This window comes from Staurois parvus, unplaced genomic scaffold, assembly GCF_062004578.1.
Source record: "Staurois parvus isolate SC_StPar_1 unplaced genomic scaffold, SC_StPar_1.0 ptg000216l, whole genome shotgun sequence".
Classification (NCBI taxonomy): domain Eukaryota; kingdom Metazoa; phylum Chordata; class Amphibia; order Anura; family Ranidae; genus Staurois; species Staurois parvus.
Window position 1 is genome coordinate 1,557,886 of NW_028318012.1, and position 27,833 is coordinate 1,585,718.

General features: G+C 42.8%; 1 protein-coding gene and 1 pseudogene across 6 annotated transcripts in view; both read right to left on the minus strand.

Annotated features, from left to right (window-relative positions):
• The window catches only part of QTMAN (queuosine-tRNA mannosyltransferase), a 400,061-nt gene that overhangs the window by 362,722 nt on the left and 9,506 nt on the right, over nucleotides 1–27,833 (minus strand). The window lies entirely within an intron of this gene.
• LOC149460943 (U2 spliceosomal RNA) lies at nucleotides 17,076–17,193 on the minus strand (annotated as a pseudogene).

Sequence of the window (27,833 nt, forward strand, 5' to 3'; positions counted from 1 at the left end):
CACCAAACATCTTCCCAGTAGTTTTGCAATTTGCCAAAGTGATCTTTGGCAAACTTCAGGCGCACATCAACATTTTATTTTGGAGAACAGCAGCTTCCTCTGTGGTGCTCGGCCATGGACACCCTGCCTGTTCAAAGATTTGCATATGGTAGGCTCATGAACAGGGAAGTTTTCCAGTTCCAGCGATCTCTTCAAGTCTTTATCTGTTACTCATGGGTTGCTCTTTACCTCACTAAGGATTCTACATTGTGCCTTGGGAGTCATCTTGGCTGGGTGTCCACTTCTAAGAACAGTAGCCACAGTACTAAACTGTCTACATTGATAGACAATTTGTCTGTTGACTGATGGATGCCTACACACTTTGAGATTGCTTTGTATCCCTTTCCAGCATTATGAAGACCAACTACTCTTGAAGATATGTCTTCAGAGAGCTCCTTTTTGCAAGACATGGTTCACTTCAGCAGTTGCTTCTTATGATCAGCAATCTTAAAATGTTTGAGTGTCTTTTATCAATGTAACTCTAAACTGCACCTCTACACTCATGTCATTAACCACCTCCCACCCGCCATATAGTAATATGACGGGCGCAAGGTGGTTCTCTCGTTCTGGGAGGATGTCATATGACGTCCTCCCATTCTCACTGCGCATGCATGGCTCAGAGAGTGCGCAGCGCGGCGATCGGCAGTGCATTGTGTCCCTCGGACACAGCGGGTCACCGATCATGGAAAGAGCCAAAGATGTCGTCCAATCACAGCTGATCACATGTAAACAGGGAAATGCCGGTTATCAGCATTTCTCTCCTCTTGAGCTGTCACGCTGACAGCTCGAGAGGAGAGGAGAGCCGGTAATCGGCTTTCCGCGGAGGGGACATGTACACTGATCATCAGGGCACTGATGATCAGTGTAGCCCCAGCAGTGCCACCTGTCAGTGTCCATCAGTGCCTTGTGTCAGTGCTCATCAGTGCTTCATACCAGTGCCACATGGTTTCTATGCACAGCTGCACCAGATTTTGCACTCTATAGTTTTAGTAAATCAACCCCCTGGAGGTAATTTAACCACTAGCCTACCGGGCACTTATAGCCCCTTCCTGCCCAGGCCAATTTCCAGCTTTCAGCGCTGTCACACTTTGAATAACAATTGCGCGGTCATGCAACACTGACATTTTTATCATTTTTTTGTGACAGATAGAGCTTTGTTTTGGTGGTATTTAATCACCTCTGGGTTTTTTATTTTTTCTTAAACAAACCAAAAACCACTGAAAATTTTTTAAAAAAATGTTTTTTCTTAGTTTTTGTTATAACATTTTGTAAATAAGTGATTTTTCTCCTTCACTGATGTGCGCTAATGAGGTTGCACTGATGGACACTGATAGGCTGCACTGATGGACACTGATGGGTGGCACTGATGGGCACTGATGAGGAGGCACTGGTAGGTAGCACTGACTGGCACTGTTAGACGGCATTGACTGGCACTGATAGGCGGCAGTGATGCACACTGATAGGCGGCACTGACTGGCAGCACTGATAGGTGGCACTGATTGGCATTGATAGGTGGCACTGACTGGCACTGATGGGTGACAATGAAAGGCAGCTCAGATGGGCACTGATATGTGGCATTGATGTGCACTGGTAGGCACTGATATGTGGCATTAATATGCCACTGATGGGCACTGGCACGTGGCACTGTTCAGCACTGACAGCTGGCACTGATGGACTCTGACAGGTAGCACTTCTAGGGCCACACTGATCATCAGGGCACACTGATAATTAGTGCCCTGATGATCAGTGTACATGTCCCCTCCGCGTGACAGCTCGAGAGGAGAGAAATGCCGATAACCGACATTTCCCTGTTTACATGTGATCAGCTGTTATTGGACACAGCTGATCACATGATCAAGCCGACATCTTTGGCTCTTTCCGTGGATTGGTGATCTGCTGTGTCCGAGGGACACAGTGCACCGCCAATCGCTGCACTGCGCGCTCCCTGAGTCGTCCATGCATGGTGAGAATGGGAGGACGTCATATGACGTCCTCCCAAAACGAGAAAGCCACCTTGCGCCCGTCAGTGGACTATATGGCAGACGGGAGGTGGTTAAAATGCCCAGTGTGCATGGAGACTTAAAGTGTGGTAGCAGCCCAACTGCAAGAAAGGGTATTCAGGTTTCCTGAAGTTGGGTTTTAACAGCCCTTGCACCCTATTAATATAAGAAGATCAAATGCATCTAAGCAAACACAAGGTCCCAGTTATAGGGGATTCCTATCTGACTTATTATTATTTCAGGTACTTATATAGCGCCGTCAATTTACACAGCACTTTACATATATGTTGTACATTCACATCAGTCCCTAACCCTCAAGGGGCGTACAATCTAAGGTCCCTAATTCACATTCATACGTACACATACCAGGGCCAATTTAGACAGGATTCAATTAACCTACCAGCATGTCTTTGAAGTGTGGGAGGAAACTGGAGCACCCAGAAGAAACCCACGCAGGCAAAGGGAGAACATGCAAACTCCAGGTACGTGGTGCTGTGGTTTGGATTTGAACCAACAACCCCTGGTACTGCTGGGCGGAAGTGCTAACCATTTAGCCACTGTGCTGCCCAACTTCAAGCTCTGTGCAGGCTCCTGGGAAAAGTAATGCGCCAATCCTACAATCTTTAGATCTTAGGGACATTCTCAACAAATACCACCAACTTGCCATGTTGGAAGGTGGCTTCAATGGGATTTTTGGTCGGTTGGAAAAAATCATATGAGACTTTACAACCTTTTTATACTTATATGTATGCACACCAAAGCATCATTTGGACCCACTAGTTTATCATTGACCAACAAACACATCTGAACTGTTTTATGCTATGTGCTGTGATGCGTTGATGATTCAGGTATGTTGGAGACCACCACACATTTGAGGGCCCAAAACACACAGGTACAATCAATGTGTCCACAAGTCGGTCTATGAACTGAAACATTGTTTTAATAAACTCTAAATTGGCTTGTGCAACAGTGTTATATGAATATTTAGCACAAAATGGCGTTCTCCTAAAAAAAAAAAAAAAAAACACAGATCCCTGGTAATTTTCTCTACACTAAGCACACAGTTTGAAATGTGATTTGTTTTTATTCCTGATAAAATTGATTACTAAGAAGTTTCTGCATATGCAGAGTTTAGAATCATTCTTCTCCTTGGGCTCATAATGTGGAAATGTCACTATGCATGATAGCTTGTATAAAATAGCTACTTACAGCTATTCTGTCACAAGTACATGATGCTATTCCGCTATGATAAAGCCACGGGGGCGACGCTGCCCACGGCACTCTTAAGAACACGGCCCCGTACTAACATCTACAGGAAATGGGACCATTTATCTGAAGAAACTTACAAAGTAATGATGTACAATTAGGCTGTTCCAATGAAGGAGGATTCTGGTTACAGTAAGAGTTGTCTGTCTCCGTACGACAAAGAGTGCTTAACCTTTCTTGGCAGGAACCCAAGTAACGTCAGTGCATCAAACTGGTGACACACTCTTCTTCCACAGACTTATTACTACCCAAACAAGAACATATATAAAAATGTTATAAATACTCAGCTACTTACTACTGGCACAGTTATCAGATAAATCTAAACATGTGACACTTCTAGAATCAGTTTAACCCTTTCTTTCCCTGGAACACAATCTCACCCTACAGGTGCTATAAAGCAAGACATGAGTCCACCATTCTGCTTACTGGGAATACATTCTTAAAGAAGTATAGCCAAAGCTTTTTTGGTCATACTTTTAAGAATCACAGGAGTGCAGTTCGTTCTGCACTCCTGTGTCCTGTTTTTAGCTGACAGCGGGCTAAAGAACGATGTCGGTTGGCATCACTCAGCTGGTCCAGGCTCTGAAAAGATCCAAACCATATGGTCGGGATCCACCCAGATGTCTGGACCAGCAGCTGGCTCAGCCTTTCAGAGAGCCACTGAGAGCCCGAGTCAACCACTCTGTCAGGGATGCGGGTATGACCAGAAATGTGTGGACTGACACAGGGAAACGCAGGCTTCAGATATGGTATAAATAAGACAATTTATTAAGACTAACAATACAAATATAAACGCAGTGCAGCAAACCCCAAGCTAACACAAATACATACAACAAGGTGAAACAAACCCAAACCTAAACTGATATAGATACACAGGTACATACACATATAGAGCACAACGTAGTCAGGCAGGCCGGGTCGATAACTATCGGGCAGGTAGGTACAGGAGGAGCAGGCGGAGAGTAGTCAGGTCACGAGCCGGGTACAGCAACTAACGGACAGGTAGGTACAGGGGGTCAGGCAGAGAATGGTCAGGGTCACAAGCCAGGGATCAAACAGGAGAAGTCAGCAGAGGTCAGGATCAGGCAGGGTCGGTAACAAGTCAGGCAGAAACAGGAACAGGAATGCAGGTTACAAGATACAGGGGCCCATGGAAAAACACACACCAAGGAACAGACTGCAGGTCTGGCCATCCCTTAAATACACCACCTGCAATCAGCCCCAGGTGATGGCTAATTGCTGAAGTGAACCTCTGGTTGTTGAAAGCACTCGCTGGCCAGCCCTGGTACTGCAGCCCAGAAGGCAGGTGAGTCCCACCACTATTGGCAAGTCCATTCCTGAAACACTCCCACACCTTGAACAGCTTAGTGCGCCAGTGAGCACTGGAGGGGCAGAGCAGGGAGCCGGTGACTGACAGTCACCGGCTCTCTGCTCACTGAACACTGAGAACTGACCAATCAGTTGTCTTTGATCGCTCACTTCTCAGCCTTAGAGCCAGCAGGGGACAGATGCAGCATGGTTCAATGCTGCATCCACCTAGGTGAATATACATATTTTTTTTTACAAACTCATACTTCTCTTTAAACTGCAATCAGAGCAGAGCTGTTCTTTTGTTACAAATGGAAACACCAAGAAAAAGAAGAATATTTATACTTTTCTATTCCATCATCTGACCATTCAGTCTTCACACTCTTAGCACTTTCTGCAAGAATAATAATTCCAAAGTTCTAAATGGCGGCGTTTGGCTGATAGCTGCAGCCATGGGCCCAGTAAACAGCTTCAAAACGGCAACGTATATATACGTATTGCAGTCTTGAAGTGGCTACAGTGGTTTTATGTTCAATAAGTCTTTAGTGAAAGTTTAATGCATATAAAAAAACAATAAGTATGTAATATTACTGCAGAGCCAAAGTACAGTGGGTCCGTCCAGGAGCATAAACGTACAATAAACAGTACAGAATCAGCATTACTGAATGATGGCTAACCAACAAGATGGTGGTTAATGAGTATTCAAAAAGATACAATAGCTACAAGAGCTGTGCGCTCCATGCAGGGGGTTAGGAGGATCATTAGGGAGAGGTGGGGGGGCGGGGGGATGGAAAGGGGGGAGCGGGGAGAAAGGGAGGGAGGGAGTAATATAGGTAAAGGGTAAGTGTGGATTTCAGGGGAAAGAAAGTAGTGAGGGTAGAACCAGCATTCAGAGAGATCAAATAGGTTAGCTATGTATATCAAGCAGTGGCAATAACACAGCTTAGACCTTAACCTTACACCTGGAGTGGCTTAACCAATTTGACCACAAAAGTGGTAAATTTTCCAATATGTAGATTTTTATGGGCTTCAGCGGTTTTAAAGGCAATGTTTTTGCCCTTAAAATAATCAACGTTATACTCCTCTGCTCCGTGCAATGGCATTGAACAGTGTAGCCCAAAACTCTTCTTGGGTTTCCCACCGGCAATCTAGGCTCCTCCTTTTCTGTGTCTGCCCCCACAGCAAGCGCATGCAATTAGGGTAGATGTGCAGACTTGATCCTGAGTGGGGCTGTATGCGTTCATTGACACACACAGTGCGGCTTTTCCCTTCCCCTGCTCACAGGATTTGACCAGCAGCAGCAGCCACTGCTCTCAGCCAAGTTGTGAATGCAGGGAGGGAGGAGAGAGGACTAGAAGATGGGCACCGCGCAGGATCAATACAGGACTCAAGTAAGTGTTGGTAGGGTGAAGCGCACAGCAAGTGACAAAACATTTTTTTACCTTAATGCAGGGAACTTTTACCTTTAGAACTGCTTTAATTTTAAGTTGAGCTTTAACTATGGTTGGTTGCTATGAGTTACAGCACTTTGCACAGCATCTTTGCTGCTTGCACGACTTTACTGAGTAAGTAGAACAGCATTTGATAGACATTTTATGCTGTTTAAACAGACAGGCACACTTACAGTTATGCCAACTGCTCTTAGAAAGTATTTGCAGATGTAGTCTGTGAGTAATCTACAATGAAAAAATTACACATACCAGTCCTTTATCTCAAACATCAGTCTGCATTACTTACCTAGCCCTAATTGTGCCTCCCCTGTCAAATTCTAAAATATTTTCTCAATTCGAGGCAGTTATGTGCATTCTTTCCTGGTAATTAAGGAGCACCAAAGGCCCCTGCAGTTAGATTTTTCAAGTGATTACCATCTCTCCCCCAGTTCTTCTTCCATCGATTAATCCTACTCTTAAGGTCCATCCTTCAATGTTCCACTACAGATGACAAATCACTGCTGGTCTGAAGTTATCACATCAGGCCTCAAACATAAGACTAGAGAACAAGATGTGGGATGCAGATGAGCAATTGAAATCCATATAGCCCCATCTGTGGCAGTTTGCTGTCTTTTCATCCAGAATCAGCACAAAGACAAAGATCTGCTGCACTCTTTTGCCTCAAATCCCAGCGCTATGTTGAGATTTCATGAACATTGGCTATTGGTTTCACTAATTACATGCTTGTTCCAGGTCAGTGATTCACTAGCTAGTGACTGAAAAGGCATGAGGGAGTGCTACAACTCAAGGTAAGAGTCCAAGTTTCAACTTTATTCAATTAAAAAGGGTCTAACACATTTTGGAGGAAGATTGCCTTCATCGGGACTTAAAGCGGAGTTCCACTCACGCTGTCAAAAAATAAAAGTCAGCAGCTACAAAAACTGTAGCTGCTGACTTTTAAAAAACAGCTACTTACCTGTCCCTCGGTCCCGTGGTGTGTCCCCCGCAGCCTGTTTCCAGGAGGCCGGCATCTTCAGTGTGGACACTTGGATGTGATAACTTGCGGCTTCACAACCGGGTACCCACTACGCATGCGCAAGTAGCGCTGTGCTTCATGAATGGTCCTGTAGTCTTCTGGGACCTGTCATGTGTCCCAAAAGACTACAGGGAGGGAGGGAGGGAGGACACCTTCCGTTTCCGATCACCTAGGCGATCGGACCGGAAGTGGGAGCGGGTACCTGTCAAACTCAGGTACCCGCTCCCCAAAGGTGCCATTTTTTAATGGGGAGCGCTGGAGCATTCCTTAAAGCGGAACTTCCCCTTTTGGGTGGAGTTCCGCTTTAAAGTATTGTTGAAGAACACAAAATTGAAAAGATCTGATGCACTCTGGGGTTTGGAAGAAAAGCAATAAAGTTAAAGTGGTGGTAAAGGCTAAAGGTTTTTTTAACTTCATGCAATCTATTCAAATCTTCAGTGTGCTGCTCCTCCCAAAGCCCCCAATACCTTATTATTATTATTATACAGGATTTATATAGCACCAACAGTTTGCTCAGTGCTTTACAATATAAAGGTAGACAATACAGAAACAATACAGTTCAATACAAGAGGGTTAGTAGGGCATTACAATCTAAGAGATACCTGAACCCAATCTTGATCCAGCGATGTGCATGGGAGCCTCAGATCGCAGCAGCCATTGGCTCCTACTGTTGTCAATCACAGTCAGTGAGGAGGGGGAGGGGTGGGCCTGAGCCTCGCTCTGTGTGTCTTCAAGACACACAGAGTGGGGCTAGAGAGTGAGTATTTACCAGTGCCCCAGAGCAAGTGGCTTTCTATGGGTGCAGTCGGCAGGGGAGAGGAGCCAGGAGTGCTGGCAGAGGACCCAAGAAGAGGATCAGGACTGCTCTGAGCAAAACCTCTGCACAGAGCATGTTAGTATGACGTTTGTTTTTTTGTTTTGTTTTTTTTAAACCCAAGCTTTTAATATCTCTTTAACAGTCGGTAGCTTGTCAATCAGCACCTGGACATATCTAGTCTGCCCACTGTTCTTTGGATTGACACCACTGCCTCTGTTAGTGAACCCTCGCACTGTGAGCTGCAGTGTCTGGGAGGGGGAGTGTGTGAGACACAAATGAAGGAGGATTTGGCTCAGTCAGGGAAAAGTAAATTAAGTTTTTGTTTCATTTTATGAGACTTGTGCATCACAGGATAACTGGGTTTGGTAGTTGTTTGGACTGTCATACAAGAGCCTTTAATTGTACTTTAATTAGTATAAACGACACAGACATTTTCCCTTCATTCTTATATGTGAGGGATCATGCCAACATTCTTGTCCAAATCCAAGATCACTAGATGATGTGCAAAATCTTTCTGTAACCTTTAACAACCAATAACACTGTGGAAGAGATGTTGCTTTAGGAAGGAAGCACACCATCGATTGGCTGCATGCTTCACTACACATTTGTCTTACAGAGGATATTCTGTTAAACTGTGCCTGTCTGTTATCGTAGAGCAGTTGTTTTGTAGGATTAAGGAGTAATGGGCTTGTTAACAAACGACTTCTATTATCCCTGAGAAGTGGATCAAAATAACAAGAGTAAGTGAGGGTAATACCTATAATGGCTAAATGTAGCAGAATCACATCAAGCTTTCATGGCACAAGAGCCCCTTGTCAAGCTCTGTCATTCTGAAGAGATAAGCCTGCATTGTCTCAAGTCCCCGCTAAACTATATGAATCGAAAAGGTTACCTGGCCCACAGTCCCTCTAACAGGAGCTAAGCACACAAAAAAGCTTCTGACAACTGTCCATCACTGGAAGGAAACCTGTTATGGGTGTAATATGGAGCCTGACACTCTTATTTATTTATTTCAGGTACTTATATAGCGCCGTCAATTTACACAGCGCTTTACATATATATTGTATATTCACATCAGTCCCTAACCCTCAAGGGGTGTACAATCTAAGGTCCCTAAACTTACATTCATACGTACACATACTAGGGACAATTTAGACAGGAGCCAATTCACCTCCCAGCATGTCTTTGGAGTGTAGGAGGAAACTGGAGTACCCGGAGGAAACACACGCAGGCACAGGGAAAACATGCAAACTCCAGGTATGTGGTGTCATGGTTGGGATTCAAACCAACGACTCTAGTACTGCCAGGTGGAAGTGCTAACCATTTAGCCTCTCTTCACTATTTGCTTGTTCCTTGACAGTCATGCTGAGCCTCTAGCTTCAATATTTTATATGTCTCTGACCTAAAACAAGTATGCAGACTCGCAAGTATTAAAGCCAGACAACTAGTATTTTCCAGTGGCTACAATGGTGGCCCCTTAATTCTCTCACAATAGACATACTTTGAAGTGACCTTACAGATTTCTGTAAAAACTCACCCTTTCTGCTGCCTGCATAGTCAAATGCAGATCCAAAAAAACTTTATGGGAAGTAAGCTAAATTTCAGGTCATCATTTTTTAAAATTCTAAAGTATATTTTCCCTATACTAAAGATCTGAAAACAAGTTATAATTCCTAAAGAAGTCTGTAATTAATTAACTTTCCTGCTGACCGTACTGCCAAATGCCGCTCTGATGCTATGATATCTTTATTTGAAGTCCACAGGGAAACCAACCTTTCCAAGACTGCCGATCTCCTTGATCCCCCGCAGCTCCTACTAGTTCCTCCGGCTGACATCCACATCACCACTGTCACCTGTAATGGGTGAAGATCAACAAAACGAACCGGTAAGAGCTGTGGGGGACCTGGGAGCTCAACACTCCCAGAAGCATTGGTTTAAACTTCAAAAGAAGATTTCTCAGGATCAGAGTGGTGTTCTGCAGCATGGTCAACCGGAAAAGTATTATTATCATTTATAAGAGGTATAGCTTGATTTAACCACTTGCCGCCCACTAACAGTAGATTTACTGCTAGCAGAAAGCAGCTGCAGGCCAGGCAACGTACCTGCTCCCAGGATTTTGTTCACACGCATGTGCACAGCCCCTGCTAACCTGTGCTGTGATTGGACACAGCATGAGTTTGTCAGCAGGTTTTAGCCAATACCTTATCGACTTTGGCCAATCACAACACAGAGTTCCATGTTTACAAACACACAGAACTCTGTAAACAGAACAGCAAATTGACTGTTTCTTCTCCCTGGAAAGCAGGGAGAAAAAATAGCCAGATCTGTGAGTAAATGTAGCACACATTACACATGTTAGGCACACAGTTTACATCTTGATTGCCCCTTGATGTTAACCAATCCCAGCCAGTTATTAGTACAGTGTACGGTATTATATCTAATCACTGTATTAGTGTCGCTAGTGGGGTCAGTCAGATAGTGTACCTCCCAGCCAGTGTCTGTTAGTGCCAGATTGCTAAAACACACTATCACAGTCACACTATAAGCCGCTCATCACTGCCATTACAAGTATAGTGTCTATAGCTGCGTAAATTCTGGAATATATACCATAGTTTGTAGACACTATAACTTTCACAGAAACCAATTAATATACACTTATTAGGATTTATATTACCAAAGACACGTAACAGAATATACTTTGGCCTAAATTTATGAAGATATTAGATTTTTTTTTATTTTTTTATTGGATATGTTTTATAACAAAAAGCAGTTGTTGTTTTTTTATTTCAGACTTTTGTGTTTATATATTAAAAAATAAAAAAACCCAGTGATGATCAAATACCACTAAAAGAAAATTCTATTGGTTTAAAAAAGATATACATTTAATTTGGGTACAGTGTTGCATGACCATGCAATTGCCAGTTAAAGTAGCACAGTGCTGAATAGAAAACAAAATGCCCTGGTCATAAAGGGGTACAACCTTCCAGAAGTCAAGTGGTTAAAATCCCTAGTGCAGATAGAGTCACTTTAAACAAAGAGCATAACTACCTGAAAATTAGCTTACACAAAAAAGATGGCTAGTTCCTACATGACAACCAAGATCGACACGTCATCAATGACAATATTAATTTGTATAGAAAAGAAGCCTAATACATTTACCCACAAAATGTCTCTCTGCCTGAAATGTAGGAAAATTAGCTAACCTCAAACCAAAAATATCAACTTTATTGTAAGATGCAGTTTTCCTAATATTGGTTTGTTCCATGAAACAGTGGTGTACCTAAAATCCCAACGGGCAGCTGATTTTTTTTTTACAAACATTTGTCACTTCAAATTTCCACCTGGCTGTAAGTAGATGCCAGGCCTACTGCAACAAATCTCCATTTAGTAGTAAATATTGCCTTTTTTCCCTTCTCTTCCTGATTGTGGATCTCCATTAGCAAGAAGCGATATGCACATCATTCTGTGTTGTAACAACTCACTAGTAGTGTGTCATTTTCACCTCATCACCTCTTCCCGACACGTTGATCTTTGCACCTTTTTCGTCAGAGTTCAATACCTTTTCCTCTATCCTAATGCTAACAGCATCACACCTTGACTGAACTATGTGATTCATTAACAGGCTCCTGCCTGGCAGTCTTTTGGACCCTTGACTCACTGGGATTAGGCATCCATATGCCAGCATACCTTCAATTTTCACTTTGGCATGCTATTGACACCACAGTTTAGCTGCAACTAAAATTATCGAAGCCTCTGCCATAACGGTGATATGTAATTAAAACATTAAAGCCCCTGATTTCCCCTTTCAATGAAAAAAGACAGAAAACTGTGAAGTCAGAATAATTTCCTTACATTTTAGGGGTGTTTCACATTGTTGTGTGAATACAATTGTGATAAAATATGAGCGCGGAGCATTGTGGTAATTCTTTAGGATGTGTAAATGGTAGAGATCCAAGGATGCTGTACACAACCCACCCCACCCCTGCCCTTTAATCTAACCTACGACTAATTCTATTAATTTCATGCTAATTTCAACTAGACAGATGGCACCCATCAAGTCTCAGTTTCATGTCACTTTAGAAGAGAAAGAAAGCCTCTCGTCATGGTCTCATAAGACTCGTGCTGAAAGAGATAGGATGCAACCTTCAAGGATCAGTCCACCTTTCTGAAATCATTTGACATTGTAAGGAAGGACAGAGACCAAAACTGATCACTGTAAATAATATTTATTTGTTCTGATAAAGTGACAGAGTAAGTATACAGGTCAGGAAAGTAACAACTGTCAGCAGTTCTTATCTGCATACTTCTGAAAATACACTGACAGTTATCCTGAAAAAACAATGCTCAGGAGCAGGGGCGGACTGACAACTCATGGGGCCCCCGGACAATAGGGTATCATGGGGCCCCTGTGTCCTTGCCCAAACTCAAAAAAGCCTATGAAAAAGGTACCAGGGACATCTCATGGGGCCCCCTACTGACCCCGGGCCCTCGGGCAGTGCCCGAGTTTCCAAATGGTCAGTCCGCCCCTGCTCAGGAACAAACAAGAGATCCCTGTGCTCAAATCCCAACAGCTAGTGCATGCATTTATCCATCAGGTGCTAAAGGGGTGTAACCACATATTAACACTAGAAATTCTGAGGACCCTCTGCACACTGGTATATACCCTTTCCAGCAGACTATGCAATAAATAGGGATATTTTGTTCACACATATTGCAATACATGCTTAAGCTGGCCAACTGCGTCAAAGTAATCCCTCTATGGCCAGTCCTACTCTGCCCTGCCTACACAAATGCAACTGTGGACACAATGCTAGCATAGGGGAAAAGACACAATGGGGAGAGCTACAAGGTTCAGGTCTGGCTACTGACCCAACAATACAACAAACAAGAGATCCCTGTGCTCAAATCCCAACAGCTAGTGCATGCATTTATCCATCAGGTGCTAAAGGGGTCTCTTGTTTGTTGTATTGTTGGGTCAGTAGCCAGACCTGAACCTTGTAGCTCTCCCCATTGTCTTTTCCCCTATGCTAGCATTGTGTCCACAGTAGCATTTGCGTAGGCAGGGCAGAGTAGGACTGGCCATAGAGGGATTACTTTGACACAGTTGGCCAGCTTAAGCATGTATTGCAATATGTGTGAACAAAAACACCCCTGCTCAGGAGACACAACAATGGGAGCCACTAGGTTTCTCTCAAGACAGGTTTCTTTTAAAACACTTACAGAGACACTGTCTCCTGTCCTGCCTCATGTCTAATGTCCGATACCAATGTAGCGGGGAGGAGTTCAGGGAACGTGGCTCTGTAAGTATAAGCCCCGGTTCACACTGATGCTGTGTGGAATTTGCAGCGTTTTCAATGCGAATTCCGCACAGCATCACAATCACACCCCCTTCATATGAACCGATGCGGGTGTGTATGTTAAGTTGTGACATAAAAAACACAGCGCCAAAAAAAGGGAAAACAATATAAACAGATAATACAAAAAAAAAGAAATAAAAAATGTCCAAATAAATATATGTGCCAAAATGAAATTCCCCATCCAGAGAATAAAGAAATGTTCAAATCCAATGTGCTCCAAAATCAAAAAAACGGTGCTGTATACAGAGATTTCAGTGTGTTAACACCATCCGTGACATTCAACATATACTGCACTCACCAGATATATTGGACTCTCTATAATTAAAAGTCAAATATGCTTTGTGGATATTACATATCCTCCCAATTGGGGTTCTCACTGCCCAGAAGAAGCTCCAACAGAGGAATTTCCCACACAGATCGATAAGTGTAAAAAAGAAAAGACTGACGCTTGGATGGCCACAGTTCAGATGCTCCCCCACACAGAGGATCCAGCGTTGTCCTGCTGAGCTCCTAGATGGGTCCAGTGCTGCTAGTTTCAGCTGTGAAAGTTGGGGATGAATTGTTCCAAGTAGCATGAAGCTACAAAGGTCAGTGAGGGCTTGTTTTGAAGTTCACTGACTACTTGTTTAGAATATGTTAATACTTAAATGCCCATAACCTGATTACAGGTTTAAATTCATTCACTATAAGATATCTTCCTTTCTACAGCTTGCTTTAGTTATAATTCCGAGAACTGGCTCAATTCACAGACGTGAAAACAATAAGCAATCGAAATCAATTCACTGCATATTGCGTGGCACATACATGTCACAGTATGGTTACTGTGTTTCCTATTCATGGCCACAGCGCTGTGTTCCTCAGTTTCCTGAAAATCTGGAGACATGTTGCTATATAGGTCAATAATGGCTCATTTTACAAGACTACTGTGAATATCGAGCACATAGAAAACAAACACACAGAGCATGGCAGAATTAGCTGATTACACACCCAGATATGTGAAGCTTAAAATATCCTTCATTTACTGTAACAAGGCAAGCCCCAATTTCAGCTGTTATGTAAACTATTTTCTAAAAGTGGAACACAAGTTCAAACAGAATAATCCATGGACAGTAATTATGGATCAGCATTCCCTGCAGTATGCATATCTACAGTACACCTGGGCCTTGTCCCACTAAACTGCACTCCAAACGAGGCGCCCAAATTCAAATATTCTTACAATCATCACAACAAGCGCTGACATATAACAAAGTATGTGCACCTGTTCTGTGCAAAATGTATAGAACTGTGGTTGTGTTAATGGTCTCTAGTGAATGCATTCTCAATTATGTCACTGGCCCCTAGAGTACATAGGTAGACTTCTTTTTCAGTGATGTCATCAGCTCCTAGTCAACCGATATGCTGCTTTTGATTGGTGTAATCAGTCCTCGGTTAATGGACAGGATGCCTTCTCAGTATCACCACTGGTCTCTAGTGAATGGTTAGGCTGCTTCCTTAGGTAGCCATACACAGCTCAATTTCCTTTCATTTCGCCTGCAGACTGAATGACAGAAAATCAAACGGTCCCCCCAACCATGGTAACAGTGTGGCTGGAGAAATCTCCAGCTGCCTGAATACTATGGCACTGTCAGACAGTGACTGCACCTGGATGCAGTCACTGTCTGGCTGATAATTTCCCCCCCCCGGCCGGTCAATTTTTAAAGCAACTTTTGTCAGGCTGGTTGGTGCTTGAAGGACCACACTTGGCTGACATGTTGGTAAATTCAGCAGGAATCACTCATTTAGGCTGCCTATGTCCAGCTTTAGTGCTGTCATTTGCAATGTCATTGTGCTGTCAATGGATATGCTGCTTTCTTAAAGTGGAGCTCCAGTCTCCTGTGAATAAAATAAAAGTCAAAAGCTACAAAAACTGTAGCTGCTGACTTTTAAAAAACAGCCACTCACCTGTCCCACGATCCATCAGTGTCATCAACCCAGCCGGATTCACCTGCCGTCTTCTGTCCCTGGTGCCAGCATCTTAACTGTGGGCACCAGGGTGTGACAGCTTGTGGCTTCACAGGCGGGTGCCCACTATGCATGTGCAAGCAGCACTGTGCATTATGAATGGTCCCGCAGTCTTCAGAGACCTGTCATGTGACATTAATCTCCGCTTACAGTTGCCTAGGCGGTTGGAGAGGAAGTGGGAGCAGGTACCCCTCCACCCCCCCCCCTCCCTAAAGGTGCCAATTCTTCACAGGGAGTGGGGGATGAGTCCTTAATGCACCCTATTGGGTGGAGTTCCACTTAAACGATAGCATGCAGTGCCAGATTTATAAACAGGGGCAACTGTCTTGGGCCCCCTGACAAAAGGGTCCCAACCTCTATACAAAATAAAATAATATAAAATAAAATAAAAAACAAATAAGAATATAAAATATATATTAATAAAAAAAATTGCTTTCTTTAGTAAATGTATCTTGAGAAGTAATATTTTGCCTGCCATCATCTGTAAAAGTATCTATTCTGGACTGGTACGTTCTATAATTTTTAAAAACCAATTCTGGCAGCTCAAGCGAACCGCACCGAAATCGCTTACACTCTTAAGGAAGGTTGCCTATGACTGTGTGTGTGCGTAACCTCAGAATGACGTTGTACCATGCATTTTGAAAATGTGTGACTGTCATTGAGAATTTAAGCCAACTCTGTGTATAAGGGCCCCCCAACCCTTAAATTTGCCCCCCAGCTCTAAATCTGGCCTTAATATCACGGTCTCTTTTGAATATATATTCTGCTTTCTCAGTGATGTCAACATACCCTTATGCGTATGCATGAACGAAGAGAGAAAACTATTAGCTACTGTATAATTGAATGTATCACCTGGTACTAGGCACTAGGCTCCTCCCACTAATGCATTTTATGCAGTAGGAGCTTATTTGTGGATTCTAAACTGGATGGGCTGTTTTCTTATACACGTCATCAATCTCTAGCCAATGGATTTGCCGGGTTCTCAGTGATGTCACTGGTCTCTGTATAATGGAAAGGCTGCTTTCTCTGGGACTGTTTTTTTTTTTTTTTTAAGTCCGCAAACGTGCAACTATAACGAAAAAACCCGTAAGTGTTCACGAAAAAAAGTGCACGTGCAAAACACCACTACCCTGATCCCCCTGGGGCACGAAGCTCCTGACAGGGACAAGGTTCCCATTTGGTCCTCCTGGCCAAAAGGCCTGGTGGACCACCGTTCCTTGTGTCCAGCCGAAGCCAGACACCCAGTACTTGGTCAGGGGGCTCTCCCGAAGAGAAAACCCCCTAGGGACAGGGGAGGAAGGAACCAAAAGGCCACACATCCTCCCCCTAGACTTCAGGGCAGGCCCGAGGACCCACACCCTCCATCCTGTGAGAAAAAACACACACATAAGTAAATAAAAAGTGACAAAACGTGGGAGGTGTAATAAATTAAATAAATAGAAAATAAAAAAGTGGTCGTGCCAAATAGTGCACAGACCAGGGCCTGAGGCCTGTAGCAAAAATTGCCCTGGTCCTAGCCAAAAGGCCTGGTCCTAAGGGCGCAGAAAAAGTGGTAAAACAGTGACCATGTGCCATCTTCACACTGTGGGGTCCCACACCCAGGTGTTACTAGTGGCACCCCTGAGGCGACTACTCAGGGGGCACTGGTTTGCGGACTCTCTGCCTTCCCGACCCCTGGCCACACAAGGTAGATCCGTCCAAATCAGGAGGAACTGGGTCCTTCCGGTCTCCTCAGGAGAATTACTCACGGGCCCCAGCTACTCGTGGGCACCACGCTTTCTGTCCCCCCGGTAATAGCCGTCCAGACCCCCATCATTCCAGCAGGGGTACTATACAACCAGTCATCCCCGCAAAGCTAGAATGACCGTGGAGCACCCCTACTGGACACTGATAAGAACAGATACTACACTTGATCTTAGCCAAAAGGCCGAGAAGCTTTCTCTGTGACTGGTGTCTTATGAATGGATAAGCTGGGTTCTCATAAATGTACTAATCTCCAGCCAAAAGTGAGGATGGATACTCAATTTTCATCAGATAGGGCACATCATAGTCTGCATCTGGAAAATGGGTAACAGAATTTTTTTGGTACTGAACAGAATAACTCTAATATGTAGTAAGCTCAGTCTTTTAGAGCAAAGCAAAACACTAATTGATATTTGGTCCCTGCTGCTATCAAGAATGATTATGATTATTATTATAACCCAGACCAGAAGCATAAAATTAAATACATTTGTAATTTATGTATGAGAACTTCACATCACAAACACGTGCGTTCAGAATTTACATACGCATAAATCACATCACATATATACTGTATGTTTGTGTATGCATTTGTGAACAGAATGGTTCCTCTACGTAAGTTCACACCAAATGTACCATCTATATGATCTACAATCCGGTGTTTGTGTATTATGCCGTCCATAGACAGCATAGCTCAATTGTTTGATTTTACAAGAATCTAATGTGTCGGAAATCATCTGTATTAAAAGGGCCCTATCTGAGCGAAATTTCAGAAGAAACATTCCTGCAATATAAAAGGTATTATACTCAATATCACCTCTCCAGCAGCCCATGTCTCCCTTCTTCCCTCCGCGCTGCAGCCTCCATAACACTCTTTGGCACTCCACAGGTCTAGGAATATTGGATGCCCACATCCCCTGCCGAGTGCCATGGTTCCACTTTATGTCCCCTATGTCACAAATGGACACAGAACTGGTTTTAGGATTGGAAAATGGAACCACAGTGCAAAGTAATTTCCCCGAACAGGAAATTACAATGTTCAAAAGCTTTTCTGTTGTAGGTACATTTTTCTGGAATTTATTTTCACCCTGACAGGGCCTCTTTAAAGTTCAGACTAATCAACATGTGATCACTTTAATTGAAAAAAACCAACTGGTCCTTGTGGATAATTCAGTTCAATTTGACCAAATCAATTCTTTTGTTTGATGTGTTAAACAATTTTAAAGTTTAAGATTGTAGGAAACAATTCAAGCCACTGTTGTTTGTGATGTACTGTACATACAGTTCCTGGTACCCTGGAATACACTATTCTTCACATTCACAGGATTTCAGCAACGGAGCCAGTATAACCGCAAAATGATCACAGTCGACTGGAGTGTACCTTTAACCAGCACTTCTCTCAGTACTGCTCATCAGAGCTCCCCCCTCCCTGTGCGGTGTAACACGCTTGCAGTTTGTCTTTAAAAATAAACTTTTCAGGCTTCAGGGAGTAAATGCGGCAGAACACTTCCCCTGGGGGATATTTTAAGGGCTGGAGGTTTGTTACAAATAATATCTTTTCTCCATATGAAGTCACCTGGGGGGCAGGATACAATGTTACACAGTATTTTTATTTGTACGAGATAAGCTATCGCAGCTATTAGGAGTATAAACTTGAAGCTACGTTGCAATGAATCGCCCGCCAGCACCATTGGCCTCGCAGAATTCGGCTCCTGGGACGGGGGTGCATTTTGCTGTGAATAAATGCTTTCGAAAAGAGATATTCAAGGTGGATGCTGGAGTTTTTACATACAAAAGACAAGCACACAGGCCATTGCAGAAAGAGAGAATGCACATAAGTCTGTGATGAAATCACACGCAATAAACAGAAGTGAAATATTTAGATGAACGTGTAATGCTCAATTTATGACTATGTAAGTAGTTAAATCTTTAGTGATAATTATTTCCTGTAAATGGCCTTTTTTAATATTAAAAGAGCAATATCAGGCAACAAGTGGATGCAATCAGTGTGCGACTCTCTGTCCCCCGATCTTAAGAAGGTTTTGGGGTCAAATAGACCCCTGATGCCTTCTTAAAAGAGAATCCATTACTGTCACTATACTTTCACATAGGGAGCTCGTAAGCCCTCTTGGGTCAGTAATAAAGTTATATATATATATATACATGCACTGCTCAAAAAAATTAAAATTAAAGGAACACTTTGAAAACACATCAGATCTCAATGAGGATAAATCTCCTGCTGGATATCTATACTGATATGGACTGGGTAATGTGTTAGGAACGTAAGGATGTCCTATAGTTTGCTGGAAATGAAAGTTATCAACCTACAGAGGACTAAATTCAAAGACACCCCAAAAATCAAAGTGAAAAAATTATGCAGCAGGCTAGTCCATTTTGCTGAAATTTCATTGCAGCAACTCAAAATGGTACTCAGTAGTTTGTATGGCCCCCATGTGCTTGTATGTATGCCTGACAATGTCGGGGCATGCTCCTAATGAGATGATGGATGGTCTTCTGGGGTATTTCCTCCCAGATCCGGACCAGGGCATCACTGAGCTCCTGGACAGTCTGAGGTGCAACCTGGCGAAAACATGATATCCCACAGGTGTTCTATTGAATTAAGGTCAAGCAAGTATGGAGACCATTCATTGTTATCAATCCCTTCATCCTCCAGGAACTGCCTGCATACTCTCACCACATGAGGCCGGCATTGTCGTGCACCAGGAGGAACCCAGGACCCACTGCACCAGCGTAGGGTCTGACAATGGATCCAAGGATTTCTTTCCAATACCTAATGGCAGTCAGGGTGCCATTGTCTAGCTTGTAGAGGTTTGCGCATCCCTCCATGGATATACTGCCCCAGAGAATCACGGATCCACCACCAAAATGGTCATGCTGAACGATGTTACAGGCAGCATAACATTCTCCACGGCTTCTCCAGACCCTTTCACATCTGTCACATGTGTTCATAGTGAACCTGCTCTCATCTGTGAAAAGCACAGGGCGCCAGTGGTGGACCTGCCATTTCTAGTGTTCAATGGCAAATGCCAATCAAGCTCTATAGTGCCGGACAGTGAGCACAAGGCCCACTAGAGGATGTCGGGCTCTTGGACCACCCTTATGAAGTCTGTTTCTGATTGTTTGGTCAATGACATTCACACCAGTAGCCTGCTGGAGGTCATTTTGTAAGGCTCTGGCAGTGCTAATCCTGTTCCTCCTTGCACAAAGGAGCAGATAGCGGTCCTGCTGATGGGTTAAGGATCTTATACGTCCCTGTTCAGCTCTCCTAGAGTAACTGCATGTCTCCTGGAATCTCCTCCATGCTCTTCAGACTGTGCTGGGAGACAGAACAAACCTTCTGGCAATGGAATGTATTGATGTGCCATCCTGGAGGAGTTGGACATGGCACTGTCTGTAGGGTCCAGGTATCGCCTCATTCTACCAGTAGTGACACTGACCCTAGCCAAATGCAAAACTAGTGGAAAACAGTCAGAAAAGACAAGTAGGGAAAAAAATGTCAGTGGCCTCCACTTGTAAAACCATTCCTGTTTTGGGGGTCGTCTCAATGTTGCCCATCTAGTGCACTTGTTGTTCATTTCATTAACACCAAAGTATCTGAAACTGATTAGCAATCCCCTGTGCTACTTAACTTACCAGATCAATATCCCAGGAGTTCAATTGACTTGATGCAATACTCAGATTAAAAATTGTTCCTTTATTTTTTTTAAGCAGTGTGTGTGTGTGTGTATATATATATATTTATATAATCTTTTTTTTTGTATTTCTGAAATGAGATAGAAAACATTTAGAGCGATCATTTAGGACTAAGCACTAAAAATAGAAACTGTACAGGCCAAGTCACACCTCTTGGCATTTTGATGCTTTGACTAAGGCTGGGTATAGACAATTAAAAAAAAAAATGAATGGATTTCCCCATCTCCACAAGCGTGGTAGATGGAGGAATCCCCCTCTCTGTGACACTGGGGTTGATTTACTTAAGCTGGAGAATGCATAATCTGGTGCAGCTGTGTATGGTAGCCAATTACCTTATAACTTCAGCTTGTTCGATTAAGGTTTGACAAAAAACCTGGAAGTTGATTGGTTTCTATGTAGAGCCGCACTAGTTAAAACTCTTTATAGTCCCATATTGCCGCAGGAAAAGAAACAGACTAATAATTATGTACACCTTGATAAAAGGTGTTGATCTCCTTAGGCCACACCCTCCCTGATTACACAAATACACATCACCTGATATGCTTAAATCCAATAAGCTTTCAGGTTTAAAGAGCTTGGAGTTGGACAATATACATAAAAATTAAGATTTGGTCAAAATACTCACTTGTCTAATAATTGTGTACACAGTGCAATTCATTATTCTGGCCAATGAAATCAATTAACACCCAAGCGCTTAATGCACCTAAACATGTTACACACATTTACAATAGTCAAAAGTTTTTTATACCAAAATACTGCGGCCAGGAGGAAAGGCGTCTAGGAGAGATGGCCAAATGTCTAATGTGCATGAGGCCTAAATGTTGGGGTGAGTCTTATCCTGAAAATAAGGAAAGCCAGGAAAAGTGAGCCCCATTTAATGAAGTGAAAATAGGTGCAGAGAAAATGTTTTTTTACCAATGAAAAAACAATTAAATTTGCACTAAAGCCTCTTTTTTTCAGAATTAGGTTTATACAAGCCACTTGAGCACAGTACAATAACTGTTTACAACCACAGCTTCTGGGTTGCTCTGTGCCCTTTCACCAAACTTCCATTTGAGGAATTACAAATATAATTTCATACACAGTCTAATGGCCCCTCTCCTTGGGAATTCATACCTATGAGTCCAAATGCCACCTTGCAAACCCACCTCTTCTAGTGCTCTCTCCGAGTGCCTGTGCCATGCATGAGCACCACTTCTTTTCCTCTCTGGCTACCTGTATATCTTGGCACAGAATGTGTCATACTGTAGGCTTGGAGTCTCTTAGAGTGCACACAAAAAGGAATGAGACCACCCGACAGGAGGAAACTTAGGACAGAAAACTTAGGACCAACTCAACCAGAATGAAAAGACATTTTTTAACAAAGAAGCAGCAGCTCACAAGTAAATGCCCAGGCCAACTGCTATAATTATTAAACATTTAGGGCTTAATAACACTTTAAGAGCGATTCCATGGCTCATGGGTTTGCTTTTAACTACATATTAATAGAATCTTTCAATTGCACAATGCTGAATAAGTATGAGCTACACCCATAAAACCAAAACTGGTTGTCACACATTAAGGTGGAGTACATCACCCTGATCAAACATTCAAATTCTGCATTTTACATTTCCAAAGTAGGTTATAAAATAAAATCAACTTGTAGGCCCTGGATGCCTTCCCCCACTGTTTCAGACGTTGTGGTCAGGAGGGTTCAGCTTTTCACATATGGTGGACATGTCCAAAAGTCAAAAGATTTTGGATTCGCACCTATACTCATACTTACACACTCGCAAGTGTCAACCTCATCAAATCCCTGCAACATGCATTACTTGACTGTCCAGGGGAGGAAGCCCCGAAATCCACAAGATTGATAATATTTGATTTCATAGCGGCAAGAATCACGATAGCTAGATCTTGGAAACCCCCCCCCCACGGTCCAGAATGAATTGTTAAAGACTAAGATGTCTTGGAGTATGATCAACAATCGCCTATCTGCACTGTTAAATGATACGATGCCTTTGTTTGAAAAAACGTAGGATCCTTAGATCCAATACCTCACGGGCGCTACAAGCTGAAGTAGAAACATCTCTACTGGGTTTGGCAAGGGTGCTTGCCCCTACTGCTAGTCTTTTTATTTTTTTTTCTCACTCTTTCCTGTATTCTCCTCTGATCTCTGCATAATCGGGGAATCTCCTTAATCCACAAATGGTTAAGATTCTCTACTGTACAAGGAATATTCCTTGAAGTCCTACTGGGTAACAGATAGCGCAGCAATGGTGATAGTGGACTCTCTGGGTCTGCTAGCTCATGTCTGGAAGGACTTCAACATTAGCTCCCTAAATAGAACTCAGGGAGTATTACTACTTCTGTTTCTTTCTCGGTTACAAATTGTGACCAGTTGATGGTCTGTTGTATTTTTGTATCTCTTTTATTTTTATAATGAAAATATAGTAAAACATTGGAAACTAAATTAAATCAACTTGATTGATCTGATGAGGGCAGCAAAGGCAGCTCTCCTTTCAGATACTTTTATACAAGAGGTCTGCGGCATCCCCTCTTTTATTTGTACTTTTTCAAGCCAGCAGCACCTTCAGTTGCAAAGATAAATGTCTAGAACTAAAAGCTGTCTGGATGTCATTAGCGATGGATCAAACAGGTGGTCCATGTTCTTGTGCTGAAAACAAAATGGTTGGGCTTTAAGCTGGAGGAAATTAGTTAATTATCCTCATGAAGACATACACGTCTATATAGCCTCTCCAGGATTTGCAATGCCTACTTGAAACTTTTGTCTGTGCAGCATGCTCACGGTTAAACCTCCCCCAGATAGGTCAGATAATGAGGTGAAATCATAGATGTGTAGAACAAGTTCAGTATGTGGTGATGAAAGGGGTACTTCAGCGGTTCATGGGCTGGAGCCGTGTACCTGGGACTCAGTAAGTTGATATGTGAGAGCATGTTGAACACACCTGTTCTAGAAGGGCTGAAGCATCAATCAAAATTAACACCGTTTAAGCCAATTTTGGCTTCCTGTCTCGGGCTAGGTCATCAAGGACAGATGGTCGGAGTCTGGGAGAAAGACAATCTGAAAGTGAGTACTCAAGGATAAACTACAAGGAAATAGGCTCTGTGGAAATCTGCACTGAAGTACTAAATAAAAATTGCACAGATTACAGGAACGTGCACTATATAGTCTGGTGAAACTGCATCTGTTCAAAAGAGGCATATTGCATTTATGCTTTGGGCACTGGGACCCTAATGGGCAAGGAGTAAAACACATGGGTGCCCAAAAGGTCGGACAACCTTTGCTGTCCATTGCTGATATCCTGGGCCCCTTCCTAGAGTTTATGTACACTCGACGCTCCCTAGGCGCATTTTCTCCTGGCAGAAGAAAATCGTTTGACACTGGTAAATGTGTGTACCCCATTTAGTTGCATCAAGCACTTGGGCATTAGTTCCTTCCATTGGAAAAAATAATAATGTTTAGATGCATTTACATTTTTTTTTTTTTGCCGCATCAAACATTTTTCTGCCAAAACTCTCCTAAACGCATTTCTTCGGCATTCAGGAGAAGAGCATTTTACTGCCCCTAAACGCTGCTGTCCCTAAACTCTAGTAAAAGCCTATGTGCGTATGGACACAGTGGGGTTGATTTTTCAAAAGACAAATTAAGAAAACAATACATATTGGGACTTTACAGGTGCTACAACCAACTTCAGGAAGATACACTTGATATTTTTGGTGTAAGTATATCTTCCTGAGGATAATTGGAGCACCTATAAAGTACCAATATTCATTGTTTTCTTCATCTATATTTATTACAGATACTTATATAGCACCATCAATTTATATATATATATCTTCTCTACTTTTAACTCTCTACTTTCTCCACCTCCAACCAGTAACTCACTCACTGCTTACGAGATTGCAAATCATTTCAAAAACAAGATTGGGCTGTCCCCAGAAAAGTAATATAGAAGAAATCTTCCCATGGGGACAACAGTTCTGGTGAGTTGGGGATCCCCAAGGGATTCTCTTAATTTGGAGGGATTTTTTATCACTTCCTGTTTACCTATGGGACAGGAGGTAAAGGGAAATCTCTGCAATGGCAAACAGACGGCAAAAAAAAAAAAAAAAACCTGACAGTGGTTTGAACCCTCCCTTACTCTATCCAAAATAAAGAAAAAAAAAAGTTTTGTCGTCGCAGACAGGGCTTCCATCTTCACCTGCTCCTTCTTCCTGGTTTGCGGGCTCCAGTGGCTTGAATGGCCGAGTCACGATGAAGTCACTCACATGCATGTGCGCAGGAGTCACATTTTATGGCACACAGCTCCGTTCCTTCAGAGCACATGTGCAAGTGCTGCTACACAAGTAAATATCTCCTAAACAGTGCACGTTTAGGAGATATTTACAGTATCTACATGTAAGCCTTATTATAGGCTTACCTGTAGATAAAAGTAAAAAAACTGACTTTACTACTACTTTAAGTTTACAACCACTGAGTGCAACATTTCTTTGTACCAGTCTCTCTCAACATTTTTATTCCAGAGGAACTCTTAAAATAGTTATCAGGTCTTAGGGAACCCCAGCTGCAACCAATTCATGGGAGTCAGTTGGTAAATATGCCCCCTGACCCCCGGTTCACATAAATGCGGCCGTGCGGGCCGCATTTTGCACAGAGATTAGAGCCCATTCATTTGAATGGACTCCCGTGCCCGTGACACGCAGGGAAGAAGTCCCTGCACTTCTTTGGAAAATGCAGCCCGCACGGGAACCTTGGTTTTCCTTGCGTTTTCCAGTGCAGGCGGAGTGCCGTTAGAACTAATGGCACCAGCCCTCGTGTCCGCATTTCTCTGTGCGGGTGGTGCGGCTGCACGGATTTTCATGCGAATCCGCAGCGGCACCACCGGCACAGATGTGAACCTAGCATTATACTGGTGGTTAGTGACAAAAATACAACCCTTACAATGGTGGCCTGAATGTCACTCTTACCGGTAGAAAAGAAAGATAATTATTGGTGCATGCATTGGCTCTGCTGTGGTGCCTTAGAACTATTCAGGCACCATCAGATAGGAGTTCAGTCAGCCACAGCTTGAGGAACCCCTGGACATCACTGGTGGTTGCCTGGCTGAGAATGGCTGCTTTATACATTATCTCAGCCTTATCACATGTAATGCATTAGCAGTGTGCCCAATGTCGTGTTCACTTTGTTTTACATATGATAAGTTGCACTCTGTTTACTTCAGGAACATACAAAGAGTTGAAGTCAAAAGTGCAGAGCATATTTCAGCATTAAATCATGATCTTTGTGATGCTAAACCAGCCAAATCATTGACATCAAATGTTAGATTAGATCAGAGTCAGAAAAACACAACAGATACCCATTAAGATAAATTTATAACACAGGACAGTTTAGCAGCGTGCTAGATTCTGTGTTTTGTGGGATCTCTTTTCTGAGTAAAATGTAGGTAATCCAATGAATTACAATTAAATTATGTTAGGTCAATGTAATTTAAGTTTAACTAATGGGGTGTGTGTCTGTGAGTAATGTCTGATTAGCTTATTACAGGCGGTACAGGATGTCTTGTGATGCCGACCTTGAGGATGGCGATAACCTTGTGATACGCTGGAGGACACGGCAGAGATTAAAGTACATGCCAGAACATTTTCAGAGACATGTCTAAAATGCCCGTTAACTTCTATACAAGCAGAAGCTCTGAGACTTCAGCCAGACCTTCACACGAAATGCACACATTGTATACATTTCAGCCTAAATCCATTTGATGCAGCTATGACATGCAAACACAGAGGTGCAATGTACAATACTAGGACCCTTTCCCGTAAAGACAAAATGTCTACTGTACTACAGGCTGTTCTCCATCGTTTAAAAAGAAACTCTGGTAAAGTAAAACAAGCAGTTATAATGGCTATTGTTAAAAACATAATAAAGGATAGCTTTAAAATTTCATACATTGCATCTTACCAGTCTGTAAATGTGGTGGCTGCATTTGTTATTTTTTTCAGGCTAAAAACATTTTTTGGAAGTAGAGAAAAAAATACCTGTTGATCCTGCCAGAAACCCAGAGTCATTGTAACGCCTTGAGCTCTAAAACCTCAAACAATGGGGGGGATTTACTATAACTAGAGCACACACACTTGTGTAACTGTGCATTGTATCCAATCAGCTTCTAGATTTTATTGTCAAAGTTTAACTGAACAAATTGAAGTTGGAAGCTGATTGGTTACTATGAACAACTGCACCAAATTCACTTTTAGTAAATACATCCCCATGTTGGGGCAGCACAGTGGCTAAATGGTTAGCACATCCGCCTGGCAGCACTAGGGCTCCTGTCTAAATTGGCCCTAATATGTGTATGTATGAATGTAAGTTAGGGGCCTTAGATTGTACACCCCTTGAGGGTTAGGGACTGATGTGAATGTACAATATATTTGTAAAGTGCTGCGTAAATTGACAGCGCTATATAAGTACCTGAAATAAATAATATTAGCCCTGCCAGCTTCTCTTCTGTAAGCTAAGGAGTAGAGAAAGAAGGGCAATACAGTGGATTAGTGGTTAAGGGAACTTCACTCCCCCAATCAACATGAACTCTTTCTAATCCTTATGCAGCTAGCATCAGTAAATAGATAGGAAGGTATATTATACTGACTTGTATTAAACTTTTTTTTTTCATTTCTTCAGTTACTTCCTAGTTTCCAGGTCTAGGCAAATTATGTCATCCATCCCACGAGTCTTCAAGAGGGGAGGAGGGGCTTTCTCAGCTAAGCACACCATCCTGCCTGTATGCCTAAACTAAGGGCAGATGAATTCCAGAAAGTAATTGCTACATTAATCATCTGCCCTCATTCAAGATGGCCACAGCTGGAAATGCTACTAAGTGTTTTTCAAAGTGATTTCTCAGCAAAATAAAGCATGGAGATATGGATGGGTGGGGAAGTTTGCTTTGAATAATAAAAATGAAATAAAGAGCCTTTTTGTTTTGTGGTGCTCAGATGCAGTGTAGTTCTGCTTTAGTACTTGTTCCTTGGTCTGGACACCACAGTATATGCATTGAGTTTGCATGTCCCCCCTGTGCTTGCATTGGTTGCCTCCCACACTTCATACATGCTAGTACAGCAATGGGCAAA